The sequence below is a fragment of the Aotus nancymaae genome, unplaced genomic scaffold (genome assembly GCF_030222135.1).
Source record: "Aotus nancymaae isolate 86718 unplaced genomic scaffold, 86718_ANA_hifiasm-v0.15.2.pri h1tg000108l, whole genome shotgun sequence".
In the NCBI taxonomy this organism is placed as follows: Eukaryota; Metazoa; Chordata; class Mammalia; order Primates; family Aotidae; genus Aotus; species Aotus nancymaae.
Window position 1 is genome coordinate 41225037 of NW_026988523.1, and position 12387 is coordinate 41237423.

A 12387-nucleotide genomic window follows, 5' to 3' on the forward strand; every position below is an offset into this window, starting at 1 on the left:
TACCATTTTTGTTTTGCCCTAAGTGTACTCCTTATCAGTAGTGGATCACCTTCAGATCTATTCCTAGCACCTAGCATCATGCCTGGGCTATAGTAAATGCTCAATAAATGTTTGTGGAGTTGAAAATGAATTTGTAGAATCTGGCATCTAGTTGAATGTGGATTACTCCAATATTTCAAAGAATGTCAGTTTAGGGTTTAGTTAGTAGTTTCTTTTTTTTGAGACTGAGGTTCACTCTTGCCCAGGCTGGAGTGCAGTGGCGCAATCTTGGCTCACCGCAATCTCCGCCTCCCAGGTTCAAGCGATTCTCCTGCCTCAGCCTCCCAAGTAGCTGGAACTACAGGTGTGTGCCACCACACCCAGCTAATTTTTTGTATTTTTAGTAGAGTTGAAGTTTCACCATGTTGGCTAGGATGGTCTCAATCTCTTGACCTTGTGATCTGCCCGCCTCGGCCTCCCAAAGAGCTGGAATTACAGGCATGAGCCACTGCACCTGGTCCATTATTGTCTTTTTGAGATGTTACTCTGCAAAACTTATCTAAATGGGTGCCAGACAGAGTATTTACTATTTTGGAAATTAGACGGTTGAAGATACGAATTCAGTGATTGAGAGTATGAACTTTGTAGTAAGAGAAATGTGTTCATAATCAAAATATGCCACTGGTTGAGACTTTAAAAATGCTACTTAACATTTCTCAGCCTCAGTCTATTGAACTATAAGATGAAAATAATATCAGGGCCGGGTATGGTGGCTCACGCCTGTAATCCCAGCACCTTGGGAGGCTGCAGAGGAGATGGGTGGGTCAGGAGTTTGAGACTAACCTGGCCAACATGGCAAAATCCCATCTTTACTAAAAGGACAAAAATTAGCTACTTAGATGGCTGAGGCAAGAGAATCACTTGAACCCAGGAAGCGGAGGTTGCAGTGAGCTGAGATCACGCCACTGCACACTGCACTCCAGCCTGGGTGACAGAGCGAGACTGTGTCTCTTAAAAAAAAAAAAAAAAAACCAAAATAATTATTAGAAAATTTGTGGTAAAAAAATTTGAAGCATGTAATTGAAAAGATTTTACGTTGTTAATTTAAATATATGCTTTCCTCATTCTAAAAATTATCCAAATCAGCCAAATCAGCTATAATCAGGTGGTATATCAAAGAGTCAATCCAGCCTGGGCAACAAAGCAAGATCTGTCTCTACAAAAAAATTAAAAAAAAATTAGCCAGGCATGGTGGCATGCACCTGTAGTCTCAGCTACTTGGGAGGGTGAGACAGGAGGATCGCTTGCGCCCAGGAGTTTGAGGCTGCAGTGAGCTGTGATCAAGTTACTGCACTCCAACATGGGCGATATAGAACAAGACCTCATCACTTAAAAAAAAAAAATTCACAGCTACCATTTGGAAAGTTCCATTTACTGTATATTTTCATATTCCTACATTACTTTTTAGCAATATCCTATTGTGTACTATTGTGCCTAAAGTCATGTTTTTTTTATGGCCAATAATAAACAACAATTTTAGACAGTTTTTTTAACAAAATGGCTACCTCCAAACAAACTATCACAACAGTTTTTTAGCAGTTACAGTAGAACCTCATAAAACCTAATGCTGATAGAATAATATTCAATGACAAATAAAGGACAAAGTAATCTTTAAAAAATACAAACAAATATCTGTAAATTTCCATCATGATGTAATTTATTGAGATATTCTGGTGAGGAAAAGAAAAAAGTCTGCATGTTTATTTCAGTCAAAAGAATTTATTTTATTCTTGGGTGGCCTGTTTAAATTTTATCATGTATTCATTTTAACGAGAATACAGTGCAATGAAATATATTTGGTCAAAAGAAGAATCTAGATTGTCTCTTAAAAACAGCCTTACAGTCAAGACAAATCTAGTGAGAATTTACTTCAGTGAGATTCCGGAAAGGTCTGGACTCATGAGCAAACCCCTGGGCGTCTTTTCAAAAACTTGTGGGTGAGAAATGAGCTCAACTGGGGCAGGGTGTGGTGTGCTACGTGAAGTCAGGATTTCAGAGAAGACACTGTTCCTCTCACTCCCTGGGAGGAACACTGCCCAGAATAATAAATCGTCTTTTTAAAAATACTTAGACTTTCTACTCTATAAGGAAAAATACTAGTTTCATTTATCTTATTTTATTGTTTGTCTTTTTTTTTTCTTTTCGTGGAAGATGGGGTCTTGCTATATTGCCTAGGCAGGTCTCCATCTCCTGGGCTCAAGCCATCCTCCTGCTTCTGCCTTCCTTTCCTAAGAGTTGGAATTACAGGTGTGAGCCACCATGCCCAGCCGAAAAATACTAGTTTTAATAGGAAATGTTTTATGTGCCAGGCCCACAAGGTGATTTCCTTCCTTCCTTCCTAATTCCCTCTCTTTCTCCCTCCCTCTCTTCCTTCCTTCTTTCTCTCCTTTGTATATTTCAAATTTTAATATTTATAATATCTGTATAATAAAAAAAAATTATTTTTTCTTTTAAAAATACTAAAAGTACTGGGTGCGGTGGCTTATGCCTGTAATCCCAACACTTTGGGAGGCCCAGGCAGGTGGATCACAAGGTCAGGGGTTCGAGACCAGCCTCACCAACATGGTAAAACCCTGTCTCTACTAAAAATATAAAAGTTAGCCGGGCATGGTAGTGTGCGCCTGTAATCCCAGCTACTCAGGAGGCTGAGGCAGGAGAATCGCTTGAACCCGGGAGGTGGAGCTGAGATCATGACACTACACTCCAGCCTGGGTGACAGAGTGAGATTCTGTCTCAAAAAAAAAAAAAAACAACTAAAAGTTTCAGGTTTTTAACTGATTTTTTTTTGCTTTTAATCTTTCTTTTATCACAAAAAGGAAAGTAAAAAAGGAGTGTTAACACCAGCTTGGCTCCTAAGGGACCCTTTGTGCCCTTGCTGGGTCAGTAAAGCCAGTCAGAACAGTTTTATCATATAAGGGGCTGGTACTGCAGGAGGTGCAGGACTGTGATATTAACTGTCTGTATTTTGTCCCACTTTATAGGCAGCGAAGACAAAAGGATGGCTTTTATAAACCCTTCAGGGGGCCGGGCACAGTGGCTCACCCCTGTAATCCCAGCAGTTTGGGAGGCCAAGGCAGGCGGATCATCTGAGGTCAGGAGTTCAGGACAAGCCTTGCCAACATGGTGAAACCCCGGCTTTACTAAAAATTAGTCAGGTATGGTGGTAGGTGCCTGTAATTCCAGCTACTTGGGAGGCTGAGGCAGGAAAATGGCCTGAACCTGGGAGGCGTCAGAGCAAGGCTCGGTCTCAAAAAAGAAAAAAATTAAAACAGCCAGGTGCGGTGGCACGTGCCTATAGTCCCAGCTACTTGGGAGGCTGAGCTGGGAGGATCGCTTGAGCCCAGGAGTTTTGGGCTGTAGTGCGCTATGCCGATTGGGTGTCCACACTAAGTTCAGCATCAATATGGTGACCTCCCAGGAGCGGAAGGGACCACCAGGTTGCCTAAGGAGGGGTGAACTGGCCTAGGTCAGAAATGGAGCAGGTCAAAACTCCCTGGCTGATCAGTAGTAGGATTGGGCCTGTGAATAGCCACTGCACTCCAGCCTGGACAACATAGCAAGGCCCCATCTCTAAAAAAACAGAAACAAAAACAAAAACAAAACCCTTCAGAGTCTGGGCGCAGTGGCTCATGCCTATAATCCCAGCACTTCAGCACTTTGGGACGCTGAGATTGCAGTGAGTTGAGATCACACCACTGTACTCTAGCCTGGGCAACAGAGCAAGACTCTGTCTCAAAAACAAAACAAGAAAAAGAAAAAACCTTCAAGGACTCCTCACTACTCTCAGGACAAATTCTAAGCTGCAGCGTGGCTAGAGTCTGGTGAACTGGGGCAGGCTATGGAGAACATAAAAGGGAGAAGTTAGAGAAGGAGCAGGCCAGGTGAAGTGGGACAGCATAGATCCTATAGGACCTTATGGGTCATTTGATAATTTTGCATTTCATTCTGGTTGAGATTGGAAGCCATCAGAGGGTTTTGAGCACAGGAGTACTATAAATCCACAGATCCTCATTCTGGCTGTTGTATTGAGAATGGCCTTAAGAAGGGCAAGGGTGTCGGTGTGGTCATTTACACCTGTAATCCCAGCACTTTTGGGAGGCTGAAGCTGGAAGCTCATTTGAGCCCAGGAGTTTGAGACCAGCCTGGGCAACAGTGAGACTCCATCTCCATTGAAAAAAAAAGAAAAGGAAAGACAAGAAGGGCAAGAGTAGAAGTAAGACTGCTTTGGAGACCATTATGTAATCCAGGTAAGAAATGATGATGGGAGAAAGTGATGGTGAGAACTGGTCCGATTCTGGATGTACTCTGAAGCCAGAGACTATGGGATTTACTGTAGATTGGATCTGGTATGAGAAAAAGGAGTGACCCTAAGATTTTTGGCCTGAGAAACCATAGAGATAGGGAAGACTGAGGGAGGGAAGCAGGTAGTTTTGGAGGTGTATAGGAATCATTTGAGAATTCAGTTAAAGACATGCTAACTTGTAAGTCAGTATTCAAGGCCACTGCATACATGGTGGTTTACACTTGTAATCCCAGCACTTTGAGAGTCTGAGGCAGGCGGATTGCTCGAGATCAGCCTGGGAAACATGGTGAAATCCCATCTCAATTAAATTTTAAAAAGTTAAAGAATTCAAGCCCCAGAGTGATGGCCTTGAGTGGGTGAGATGTGGGTCCCACCGCCTGCGGAAGTTTGACCTGCAGACCCTGACTCAAGACGGATGGATGGACACAGTCTCACATCATTACAGTGTTTCAAGAGGGCTAGGGATGGCTGTTGGCTGCTTTCACAGGGTGAAATGCAAGCAATCGACCCAGACCCTCTGTCCATTACGCATTTATTCTCTCAAGACATTACAAGAGAGGTTCTAAGTTAATACACTTGTGGATAATTAACATGGTTAAGAGAATCATTTTATGGCTGGTAAAACCTTTAGGTTCTGGGGGTGCCCAGAGTCAATACTATTAACAGGTAATTCCCCTTTAATCTTCCTGGGAGAGACCACCCAGCACAAAATTAACATGAGTAAACAGAGTGGAGACACATGGGGGTGGGGTAAGGCCTGTGATCCTTTTTATCTCCAATTCCAAGCTCCCTCTGTCTCCTTGCATTTGCAGGATTGCAAATTTCTGTGTTTTGTTGTTGTTATTTTGTTATTATTTGTTTGCATTTTTGTTGGCTGGAGGCTACTCTCAGCTCCTAGAAGCTGCATGCAGTTCTCTGCCATGTGGACCTCTCCACAGGCCATTCACAACATGGCAGTTTGTTTCTTTTTTCTTTTTTTTTTTTTGTTGAGACTGAGTCTCACTCTGTTGCCCAGGCTGGAGTGCAGTGACTCCATCTCAGTTCACTGCAACCTCCGCCTCCTGGGTTCAGGTGATTCTCCTGCCTCACCCTCCCGAGTAGCTGGGATTACAGGCGCCCACCACCATGCCCAGCTAATTTTTGTATTTTTAGTAGACACAGGGTTCCACCAAGTTAGCCAGGATTGTCTCGATCTCTTGACCTTGTGATCCACCCGTCTTGGCCTCCCAAAGTGCTGGGATTACAGGTGGAAGCCACCCCGCCCAGCGGGCAGTTTGTTTCTTTAAGGCCAGCCGAATTGTGAAGAGTTTGCTGGCAAGAAGGAGTCTTACATAATGTAACATGGTCTTGGGAGTGACATCCCCTCAGCTTTGTCATATAGCATAATGTATTCAGGGGAGTGAATATCTCATCACCTTTTTCTGTATTCTGTTAGAAGCAAGTCACAGGTCCTACCTGCACTCAAGGAGAGGGGTTATGCAAACTCCTTCCAGATGACACCATTCTGTTCTTAATACCTGACACTCACAAAGCCAAACTTAGCAAATATGTGAAATGGAGTCTTGCTCTGTCAAGCAGGCTGGAGTTCAGTGGCTGGATCTCGGCTCACTGCAGCCTCTGCCTCCTGGGTTCAAACAATTCTCCTGCCTCAGCCTCCAAAGTAACTGAGACTACAGGCACCTGCCACCACGCCTGGCTAATTTTTGTATTTTCATCATGAGTTTCATCATGTTGGCCAGTCTGGTTTTGAACTCCTGACCTCAAGTGACCCTCCTAACTCAGCCTCCCCAAAGTGCTGGGATTATAGGCTTGAGCCACCATGCTTGGCCAGCAAATATAATTTTTTAAACAAAAACTTAGAGAGTTCTTATTCTGTGTCAGAAACTGCTCTAAACACTTTATAAATATTAATCCTCCCAGCAACTCTTAAGTAGGTCTTATTTCTTTTGCTACCTTAATTAATTAATTAATTTTTTTTTTTGGTAGAGATAGAGTCTCACTATGTTGCCCAGGCTGGTTCTTGAACTCCTGGGCTCAAGCATTTCTCCTGCCTCCGCTTCCCACAGTGCTGGGATTATGGGTGTGTGAGCCACCATGGTAGCCTGGTAAGTTTTATTAGTATCTGCATTTGGAAATCAAGGCGTCATCAGTTAACTTGTTGAAGGTCATAATTGTAGAGCCATGACTCCAACTCTTGTAGTCTGGCTTCAGAGTTCATGTTCTTACCTATTATGCTAAGCAGTTAAAGACAAATGAATAAATAAATGCTTTAGGGGGACACAGGAAATAATTACCCAGCAACTCTGAGAACCCAAATAAGTTTTGAAACCACACTTTCGTAATTCAAATTTTTTTCTTTTTATGTTTTTGTAATTCAATTTTGATGTCAAGCCAATTGGCACTGCCAGAGACTTTTATTGCAACATCAGTTCTTTCTTCCAATAATATTAAGTAACACAGGCCAAGGGGAGATATGGAGTCTGGAGCAAAAAATGTTGAGGAATTTTTTGCTGTGCCTAAGATCTTACCTGGAAAATAAAAAACAAAGTTAATTTGTTGTCAATTCATAAAGAAGGAATAGGTGACCAGGAAATAACGCCAACAAAAATAACTTGTGGTATATTGTATGTGTGAGAAGGTAAGAGATAAAATGCACAATAAATTCAGATATGTTCATTTAGAGTAGAGCTGAAAAACTGTATTATGAAAACCATATATATATTTTTTTGATAGGGAGTCTTGCTCTGTCACCCAGGCTGGAGTGCAGTGTCGTGATCTCAGCTCACTGCAACCTCTGCCTTCTGGGTTCAATCAGTTCCCCGCCTCAGCCTCCTGAGTAGCTGGGATTACAGGTGCCTGCCACTATGCCTGGCTAATTTTTGTATTTTTAGTAGAGACAGGTTTTCACCGTCTTGGCCAGGCTGGTCTTGAACTCCTGACCTTATGATCCACCTGCCTCGGCCTCCCAAAGTGCTGGGATTACAGTTGTGAGCCACTGTGCCCAGCCTGAGCAATCATCTTATGGAAGGTCAACAGCCCAGCAGAAATGGATGACTGAACAATGACCAAATAGGTTTAGAATAAAGTATGCTGTCCTTCTGGTTTCTATATAGGTCAGATGCCATTCTAGGCTAGGTTTTTGAGGAATTTCCCTTGGAGAGATTAACACTGTGTGACTGCCTACATTAGAAAGATCCAGTTTAGGCTGGGTGTGGTGGCTCATGCCTATAATCCCAGCACTTTGGGAGGCCAAGGTGGGTGGATCGCTGGAGGCCGGGAGTTCCAGACCAGCCTGGGCAACATGGCAAAACCCCGTCTCTACTAAAAATACAAAAAATTAGCTGAGCGATGTGGTGGGCGCCTGTAATCCCAGCTACCTGGGAGGCTGAGACCGGGAGGCGGAGTTTGCAGTGAGCTGAGCCTGCGCCACTGCACTCTAGCCTCCGTGATGGAGCAAAATTCCATCTCAAAAAAAAAAAAGGAAAGATTCAGTCAAGTGGGCGCTCAAGAGTATGCATTAAGTATTTGACCTAGGACTCACAATGGTTACAAGCCATTTAGCTTTAAGAGAAAAAAATATATTGAAATTGATTATAGGGGTTGAGGCTTTTAATGACTGGATTATTTTTACACTCATTACCTTCAGAGGAACTCTGTTATGTGGCAATAGATTGACTTCTAATCCTGCTGTTGCTTCTTAACTACTTGTTCTTTCCTTCAGTTCATCTTTTCAATTATGAGAAATTTTGTCTCCTTATCTATGAATTAAGGGAAGTGGACCAGATAATTTCCAGCCAATAGCACAGGAATGAAATTTCAAGTCCACTTCTCCACACCATAAAAACCATACCTTGGTGTGGAATCCTGAGGTTGTGTACCTCCTGTAATTATCACATACTGATAGTCTCAATTTTCTTCTTCTTCTTTTTTTTTTTTTTTTTTTGTTTTTTTGAGACAGAGTCTGGCTCTGTCACTCAGCCTGGAGTGCAGTGGCAGGATCACAGCTCACTGCAGCCTCAAACTCCTGGACTCAAGTGATCTTCCCACCTCAGCCTCTGGAGTAGCTGGGACCATAGGCACACACCACCATGCCCGGCTAATTTTTGTATTTTTTGTAGAGACAAGGTTTTGCCATGTTGCCCAGGTGGGTCTCGAACTCCTGAGCTCCAGTAATTGGTCCACTTCCACCTCCCAAAGTGCTGAGATTACAGGTGTGAGCCACTGCACCTGTCACACTGACAGTCTCTTGTCCACTTTCTCTCCTGTTCATTCCATTTTGTTGTTTGTGTGATTCTTAGGTTACAATTGGTTTTGAGCAGTTGTACATTTACTCATCTTTGTATATCATCCCCAGCATCCCACACATTGTAAATGTACAAAGACTCTTCTGACAACTTTCCAGATCAAAACCCTCTCAAGGACTGCATATACTTTAGGAGGGTGTCGAAAACACTGGGCAAAAAAATAAATTTGTCATTTAATAGAGTGTATTCATCATTCCACAAAATTTCAAAACACATCCTGAAGTACAGAAAATTTATAGTGTGGAAGAAGCGGTGAGGTAAGTCAGAATCATCCCTTGGGAGAATGAAGTACTCATGTCCTACGAAACTACCAACAGCAAAGTCAGAACCCTAATCTCACCCCCACCCATATGTTTGAAGGCTCTTGGAAACAGTGATCTCATGAATACTCAGGCCTTGCCTTGAACGGAGCCTTGAGTTGAGCCAGACTTTCTCCTGGTGTGTTGTCTATACTGCTAGGAAACAATCGACATTTTTAGAAGTTCAGTGGACTAGCTGAGGCCGTTGCACTCAGGACAATGGAGGGAAGGCTCCGCTAGTGTATATTTGCTAAAGCAGCCCACTGTTCAAAAAATCTGGGTGGGGCTAGGCACTGTGGCTCATACCTGAAATCCCAGCACTTTGGAAGGCCGAGGCAGGCAGATCACTTGAGGACAGGAGTTTGAGACCAGTCTGGACAACAAGGCGAAACCCTGTCTCTACTAAAAATACAAAAATTAGCTAGACCTGGTGGCACATGCCTGTAATCCCAGTTACTTGGGAGACTGAGGCACGAGAATCACTTGAACCCTGGAGATGGAGGTTGCAGTGAGCTGAGATTATGCCACTGCACTCCAGCCAGGGCAACAGAGTGAGACCCTGTCTCAGAAACAAAGCAAAACAAAAAACCCTGGGTTGTGGATTATTACTGGTTGTACTAAGCAAGTGAGTGCGGACAGACTGGCACGTATCTGACATCACTTCAGAGAGAAACAATCAAGGAAGCAGCTTTTTAAATTGTTAGCGTACCTGCTTTTCTGAAATTAAAAAAAATTCTAATTATAAAACAATTTTCTCTGTAGCATATTTAGAAAATGGCCCCTCAAAATCATCCAAAAGAATGTAAAAATCACCATAATTCTATTGTCCCTAAAAGACAAAACATAAGACTTATTGTTCTGAATTTTTAAAAATTTGTTTGCAGTAATGGCCCACCTAAAACATCTCTCCTGTAATCCCAATATGATTCTGTATTTTTTTTTCTTCGAGATGAAGTTCCACTTTTGTTGTCCAGGCTGGGGTGCAATGGTGCAATCTCGGCTCCCTGCAACCTCTGCCTCCTGGGTTCAAGCCACTCTCCTGCCTCAGCTTCTCAAGTAGCTGGGATTACAGGTGTGCACCACCACTCTCAGCTAATTTTTTTATATTTAGTCAGTCAGGCTAGTCTGGAACTCCTGACCTCAGGTGATGCACCTGCCTCGGCCTCCCAAAATGTTGGGATTACAGGTGTGAGCCACCTCACCCAGTCTGATTCTATATTTTTAATAGAGGACTTCTCCATTTCACTTTTTTCCTTCTTTCCTTCTGTCTTTCACTTATTGGCCTAACGTTTATTGAGTAGCTACTGTGTGCTAGGCTTTCTCTAGCTCTCTCTTTTTTTTTTTTTTTTAAGACTCAGTCTTGCTCTTGTCTGCCAGGCTGGAGTCCAATGGTGCAAACTTGGCTCACTGCAACCTCCACCTCCTGGATTCAAGCGATTCTTCTGCCTCAGCCTCCCTGGGATTACAGGCATCTGCCACCACACCTGGCTAATTTTTTTATTTTTAGTAGAGATAGGGTTTCTCCATGTTGGCCAGACTGGTCTTGAACTCCTGACCTCAGGTGATCTGCCCACCTTGGCCTCCCAAAGTGTTGGGATTACAGGCATGAGCCACTGTGCCCAGCCAACTTTTCTCTTTTCTCTTTCCTCTTTCCAACTCCATATGATGTATTAGACTAGTATTTCAATTTTGTAGATAAGGAAACTGATGTTCAGGGAGGGCATTTAGGTGATTTTTTCCAGGTCTCACAGCTTCTATAATATACCTGTTGTACCTCTCTTTTCTTTTTTTTTTTTGAGATGGGGATCTCACTCTGTCACCGAGGCTGTAGTGCAGTGGTGTGATCTGGGCTCACTGCAACCTCTGCCTCCCAGGCTCAAGTGACTCTCCTGCCTCAGCCTCGCAAGTAGCTGGGACCACAGGTGTGCACAAGCACACCGGCTAATTTTTTGTATTTTTGGTAGAGACGGGGTTTCTCTATGTTGCCCAAGCTGGTCTTGAGCTGCTGGGCTCAAGCAATCCACCCTCCTCAGCCTCCCAAAGTGCTTGGATTACAGGTATGGGTCACCGTGCCTGGCTCTATCTATCTATATCTATCTACTGTCTATCTAGTAGATGAAATATTACTTATCTTTTTGAAAACCAAGCTGAGTCCATAACACACTACTGAAAATACATACTTTTTGGTAAATATTCCGGTTTTGGTGTTTCACATTTTACAGCTTATTTAATAGCATAGCATATCTCACTTTCTAAGTTCTTTACCTGAGTACAAATTCCTTGGGCTTTTTCATTAAGGAGGCAGCAGGAGTTAGAAAAGGTGATGGTGCGGCCATGCGCGGTGGCTCAGGCCTGTAATCTCAGCACTTTGGGAGGCCAAGGCAGGCGGATCAACTGAGGTCAGGAGTTTGAGACCAGCCTGACTAACATCGTGAAACCCTGTCTGTACTAGAAATACAAAAATTAGCCGCGTGTAGTGGCAGGCGTCTGTAATCCCAGCTACTTGGGAGGCTGAGGCAGGAGAATCCCTTGAACCTGGGAGGCAGAGGTTGCAGTGAGCCGAAATCACGCCACCACACTCCAGCCTGGGTGACAGAGTGAGACCCTGTTCCAAAAAAAAAACCACAAAAATTTAGAAAAGGTTATGGTGCTACAAGTGGGAAACCACATGAAAGCCTCCATACCCCAAGGCTGAGTTTCAAAGGGCAGACTCCTGTGAGGAGTGAGGCTGTCCCTTGCCTCTGGCCTCTTTCCCAAACCTACTGGCCTGTCCTTTGGGAAACCTCTTCAATCCTTCATTCTTTCCCTCCTCTGAGCTCTGAAATCCTTTATCTGTGCATTCACTGTGGCGCTTATGACTCTCTGCCTTGAAAAAGAAACATCTCTCCTATTTCTATTATTGCACTATAAAGCCCTTTAGGACACAGAATCTTTTGATTTCCTAGGTGTCTATCACAAGGTCTAGCACAGAGCAACCAAATAAACATTTTGAGCAAACATTAGTTTGTTCTTTTTTGAATGCTGAAAATGTGCCAGTTTGCACTTAAGAGAATAGTTCAACTCAGAGTCATCCATATATAAACATGGAGGGATTCCAGGCAATGCCTATTCTGTACAGGTTTCTGTGCTCTTCATCTAAGCCTCCACTGTATCCAACTAGAAGGCTGAGAATTACAGAAAAACATTTCCCTATCATGATTGCTGTACTAAGGAGGCACAGTTGCCACCATAAACAGCACTTGCCAGTGGCATTTACAGCGTCTCAGGTGATGTGGCATTCTGACCAGATGCCAGAAGACTTGCAACATGGAACAGGTATACTGTTCTGTGGACTGTTGTATCTTTCCTGGATCCTTTTCCTTCAGAGCTGTATGATCTGTGGGTTAATGATTTTCTTTTGTGTTGGACTGGTAATGAACAACTCCACTGTTGGTTGTATTTT